Source organism: Mus caroli, chromosome 7 (genome assembly GCF_900094665.2).
Source record: "Mus caroli chromosome 7, CAROLI_EIJ_v1.1, whole genome shotgun sequence".
NCBI lineage: Eukaryota > Metazoa > Chordata > Mammalia > Rodentia > Muridae > Mus > Mus caroli.
In genome coordinates, this window is record NC_034576.1 from 118,299,186 (window position 1) to 118,305,769 (window position 6,584).

Below are 6,584 nucleotides of genomic sequence, written 5' to 3' on the forward strand. Positions count from 1 at the left end.
ATTTTATCCCAGGCTCACATGCTTTGAACCCTGTTCCCCAGCTGGTGACACTATTTTGGGAGGCTGTAGAAGCTGTCACAGGCTGAGCCGAGCAGAAAGAAGCAGGTTACTTAGATAGGCCCCTGTGAGTAAGTAAATTACCCTGGCTTCTTCCTGCTATCCTCTCTGTTTCACAGCCACTGACCAAGCAGCTTCTGCCACAGTGCCTTCCCCAAAACAATGGACTGAAATCATTGCACAAATACACTTTTCTTCTCTGTCCTTCCACAGCAACAAGAAAAGTAACTAGTGAAATGCTTAGGAAATTAAAAATACCTTACAAGTCTATGAAACTCTAGGGCTAAGTCCTGATTCAGTGGTATAGTAAATTCCTAGCATGTATAAAGCCCTGAATTAGATCTGTTATAATAGACATTTTAAAAATCTAATTATAATATGGCTAACTTCCATAATTTCACTAAGATTGATAAATTTTAGATAATTATACTTAAAGTATAATTCTTTGATTAAAAGGTAATCATAACTTAAATCAATTTAAATTTAACCTGTGATTTATATTGATAAGCTTTAAGAATAGCATTTGTTTTGATTTTTCTAAATACAGTAAAAAAAATTAAGTTGTCTTGCATTGAATCAGTAAAACTTTTATACTTTTTGATAAATTAGTTGTTTAAAACACTTTATGTCCTCTTTACTACATCTGATAAGTTTTATTCTAGGCACAAATTTCCTGATCTGATATTTATGTTTGTTTGTTTGTTTGTTTACTTATTTACTTACTTACTTACTTAAAGACAGTGTCTCACTATGTAGCCACAGCTGGCCTTGGAGCTCACTGTGTAGAGCAGGCTGGACTCACACTCAGAGCCTGCTTGCCTCTGCCTCTACCTCTGCCTCCCAGCCCTGCCTGCTGGACTCTCTGTTGAGCTCACTGTCACTCCTTTCTTCACATTACCACTTCACTTCTGGGTATGGGATATTTTACCTTCAAAAGCCTGAAATAGGCATGTGTGAACAAATGTATCTTTCCATAACACTATTATCACTGTAAATAAGTAAACTAGTTCAACTGAGATGAGTCTCTCCATTGTGTGGTCCAGACTGGCCTCAAACTCACAGTTATCCTGGCCAGGTGATTATAGGCAAACTACCATACCCAGTCAAGGCTGGAGCTAAAGTAGTGGTCTTTTTTCCATTGTAGCCCAGTTCTTCCTCTTTCTCATGAATACTTCAAAATGATGACAAAAAAATTCATCACATGGAATTTCAGTTCATATGTCACAAATTTAAGCAAGTATACCTTATTTTATTTAAAATAAATTAGCAATTTTTTCTAAATTTTTGTTTAAGAAAAGAGATATAAGTCCTTTTAAATACGAAACTTGGTATACTATTCAAATCATGTCTGTAACTCAAAGAAAAATAACAAACTTAATGAGGAATGTAAAAAATAAAATAAAAAACAAGGAGAACCCATTAGTTTAAAGATACAAGGAGCAGCCAAAGATGACAAACATGCCTGAAATTCAAAACACAGTGGGCGAGGGAGTAGGCACGAAACACATAAATCGGTGTTTTGAATTCTCTTTCTCTGTGGGTATAATTGTACCTTATTTTCTTATAATGATTTATTGAGGTAAATATTCTGTATGGTTTAACAGCTAGGGCTTCAAAGTGTCAGGCACAAGCTCTCCTTTATTCATGAGGCAGCTGAGGATTGGGATGCGAATTCACTTCTGTATTCTGGGACTTGGCAAAGTTTGTTTTAAGGTCCTTATAAAGAATTCATGTTGATGCAGTCTATTCAAATGTGAAAAACACTGTGCTGTAATGAGTGAAATAGAAAACCTTTACAGTAATTCTGCAGAAAAAAGTAAATAAACTGAAGTAAGAAACACAGAATTACTTTCAGCAAAGTACAGAATGCCCCTGCGTTAATCTTAATGTACCTTTTCAGGTTTAGGAGATGCCTACAATCCCATCACTGGGTGGCAGCTAAACTGGGGAGTGAATTTAATATTAAGACAAAAAAGAAAATTATCAGAATTGGAATAAACCTTAGTAATAGTCACCTGAAAATCTTCTGGGATGATTTCCAATATGCACAGGCTGCTGTTCTGGGACCAAAGTCTATCCAGAAGCAACTAGTAAGAACAACGCATGCCAGATAGAAACTTCTTAGTTTTGAAAGGGGAAATAAGTAATTTACCAGATACATTTGCTTTTAAAGTCCCATGCCAATAGAAGTTAGACACGGACACCTAAGACAGAGAGACTTTAGTCATCAGTCTGCTTGTCTAAGCCAAGCCTTTATGTAAGAAATTCATAAGTTCTGCTAGGAAATATGTATACCTTAAATATACAACCTATAAGAACAGTAGCTCCTGGTGCATCCATACTCCTACCTATAGGCCACAGTAACACAGTGATTCTAGGACCCAAGTTGATTACCAGCACCCATGGTGGTCAACTCACAAATGCCTCTAAATGCAACTGCAAGGAATGTGATGCCTTCTTCTAGTCTATCACCTACACTCGCACGGGCATACTCACACAGAGATAGACACATACACAGTTAAAAACTGAAAGTAATTTAAAAAAAAAACTACATTTTAATGGGATTTTTTCTTGTCTAGAAAGATGTGTTGTGCTTTTGGTCAGTTGAATGAAAGAGAACTAATAAATGGCATTTTTATTATACAAGACAAGAATAGATAAACTGATAGATGACAAATAGATAATAGATAGATAGATAGATGATAGATAAATAGATAGATAGATAGATCAATAATAGAGTAAAAATAATTTTCTAAAAATATTGCCTGCTAGATAGTATGCATTAAATTATAATTTAATTTATAAGAGTCTAGGATAGTTATGCAAGGAGCAGATTATCAGTACATTAGACCTTAAATTAAATAACTTAAAATTAGTAACTTAAAATGGCCCTGGAGAAGTTTTTAATCACTATTCAGATGATCTCATCCCTCCCAGAATAATAGCTATTTTGTTAACATATAACACAATATTAATAAATATAAGGCTTGATGCTTTGACATTACTTTCAGCCAAAGCACACAGCACTATACTTAACACAGTTTCTAGTGAGAGCCGCTCATCTGAAAAGCACGTGTGTCACAGTTCATGTTTAAATTATACGCTGCCCCTCCCCTTGCTTTCCATTGTCGATATGAAATGAAGAGGCAGCACCGTAACTGTACTGGCTAATTTTGTGTCAACTTACACAGCTGGAGTTATCACAGAGAAAGGAGCTTCAGTTGGGGAAGTGCCTCCATGAGATCCAGCTGTGGGGTATTTTCTGAATTAGTGATCAAGCAGGGAAGGCCCCTTGTGGGTGGGACCATTTCTGGACTGGTAGTCTTGGGTTCTATAAGAGAGCAGGCTGAGCAAACTAGGGGAGGCAAGCCAGTAAAGAACATCCCTCCATGGCCTCTGCATCAGCTCCTGCTTCCTGACCTGCTTGAGTTCCAGTCCTGTCTTCTTTGGTGATGAACAGCAGCATGGAAGTGTAAGCCAAATAAACCTTTTCCTCCCCAACTTGCTTCTTGGCCATGATGTTTGTGCAGGAATAGAAACCCTGACTAAGACAGTAACCAACTCTGAACGTAGTTTTCTGGCTATGACTTTAAGTTCAAATGAAGGCAAGACAATAATGGGTCTCCAAACGGAAAGACGAGTTGGAGAAAATAGTACAGAAAGAAGACTGTGCCTTCTTGCACCTTCTAAAGCCAAAACTCACCATACTCATCCTCCCCTTCCATCTCCGGCTGTCAGCTCTCTGCTTCCTCTCATAAGAACAATTAAAATACGTGATTGATGCACAGTTCGCCTATAATCTACATTTAATTCACTTGCAAATGACATTTTACTTATATAACTTTGTTGTCATTATTCATCAAGTGTGTGTATACATGTGTGTGTTCGTGCCCAGACACATGTGCTACAGTGCATGTGTGGAAGTCAGAGAACAGTTTTTGAGAGTCAGTTCTCTCCTTCTACCTTGTAAGTCCCAGGGATCAAACTCAAGGTGTCAGACATGGTAGCATCATAAAGTGAGCCATCTTGCTTGTTCACCAATTTTTTCATGTGTCTTCTTTTGTTTTTTGAGGTAGGGTCTCACTATGTAGTTGAACTGACCTTTAACTCATGATCCTGCTATCTCCTGAGTGCCGGGATCATAGGTAAATACAACCATGCTCAGTCCAATATACATATATATGTGTGTATGTGTGTGTGTGTGTGTATATGTATATATATATACACACACATATATGTGTGTGTAAACATACATATATAATTATATATTGTATATATAATACATATGTGTGTCCTATATATTATACATAATACATATATTATATATAGTATATAAAACACACATATGTCCAATATATTATCTATTATATATAATATATATGATATATATTACTATAAAAATACTTTGAATACTCTGTCGTGTGTATACCCATAATTTTTATGCTAACTTTAAAATTAATTTTAAAATATAGTTTCGCTCTGGAGTTTTTGTGTTTTTTTGTTGTGGTTATAGGGATTCGACATAAGATCCTGAGCATGCTCAGCAAGTATTCCAGTGAGCTAAATCCTCAGCCTCAACACTATCTATCTTCTGGCTTTTCACAAAAACAGCAGAATTTGCAGAAAATCTCTGGTGACAATGCACAATCAGTTCAGTTTCAAAGGCATCACAAAGCTAGAACAGAAAGAAACTAGTATGAACCGTGCATCCTCCATTTGTCAGACAGTTCTGGCAAACAGCTCATTAATCCTCACAAGCGTGTGTGGGAAGGGGTTATCCCTTTTTCTGAAGATGATAAAACCAGAACATGGAAAAAGAAGAAAAAAACCCAAAACATCAGAACATGGTGGCTTAAAATGAAGTGTTGCCTGTTATACAACTAGTAAGCATCAGAGAACCAGAATTCAAACCAGATGCTGCCAAATCCATCTCTGCAATCTAACTAGTTATCAGCAATCAGTGCCACCAACTACCACTTGCTTCATGTCTGCTCACCTCTCTTAGCCTCCAAGGACTGTACTCTCTTGTTCATTCTACCCTCACCTAGAGCCACCTATCTCTTAGCTCCATCACTGAATCTGTCTCTTCTCTCTGTTAGGTTCTAATGTCCCTGAGGTGCAGGCCAGAGCACCTCAGGGCACCTTTTGTTTCCTGCATAACTTCATCCACTATCTTGGCTTTAATACACACCTATTTAGAATACATCACTCCCTTGTCCCTAAGAATAACAACATTTGGGGAAACAATACAAAAATAGATATATTATAAGATACAGTGTTGTTATCTGATTGAAATCCTGTTTTGTTGATTATCTATTCCCTGTGTTAACTAATATGAACTCAAATTTGACTATTGTCTACATCTGTTATTCAAAGCAGAAACTCAGGAGTCAGCCTTTGCTTCACTTCTATCATCTCCAATATCCTTTAAAATAAACTTTCTTGGAGAAATAAGATTTTGTTCCTAAAATATGTACTTACATTTTCCTATAGACAGCTTAACTCTTTAAAATTGAAACAAAATGTAAAATGTGAGCAACTGTTAAAGTAAGCAATAAACTTGTGTGATAACTGATGCTTGTAATTTCAGCACACAAGAGGCTGAGGCACAAGGAACACCCAGAGTTTCAGGCCAGGCTATCCTATATAGAGCACAGAGGGAGGAAGTAAAGGAAAAGCAAAGAGAGAAAGGAGGGGAAAGAGAGAGGTAATGGAGGGATGGAAGGACGGAGGGAGGAAGAGAAGGAGGGAGATAAAACGGATAAAATAGGAAGAGGAGAGTTGCTCTTGCAGAGGAGTGAGGATTGATTCCCATTACTTACATGGCAGCTCACAACTATCTATGATTCCATTCCAGGAACTGATACCCTCTTCAGATCTCAGAACACGACACCACACCATAGACATGCAGGTAAAACACTCAGTCACATAAAATAATGAAGTTTTTTGGTTTTTTTTTTTTTGGTTTTTCAAGAATAAAGTAAATTTTAAAAGCAATAATAAAATATGAAATTTTTTTACTTTTAGCATTGTAACAGTATTCATTCCTAAAAATGGTAAATATTTCAGCTATACTATAGTTCTGTTTATGTATGTTTTCCTTTTTTTTGGTTTTTCGAGACAAGGTTTTTCTCTGTGTAGCCCTGGCTGTCCTGGAACTCATTCTGTAGACCAGGCTGGCCTCGAACTCAGAAATCCACCTGCCTGTGCCTCCCAAGTGCTGGGATTAAAGGTGTGCGCCACTGAACAATAAACTTAATTGTATACAGTTGCTCTAGAAAAAAAATATTGCTTCCATGAACCTTTTTATTTGACAGATTTCCCATTTATCCTATGATTACTAAATTTTCCAAGTTCCTTTTGTCAAGTTCATTGTTTTGCCCCATAAAAACCTGATGGTTTTCTATATGCCCCATGGTTACTTACCAGCAGCTCTGCATGGTGTATTCTTTCATTTTCTTTGGGCCTTTTTGCCCACCAGACATGGATCTTCCTATTGCTCATTCTAATATTCAGATTAGCTTTGA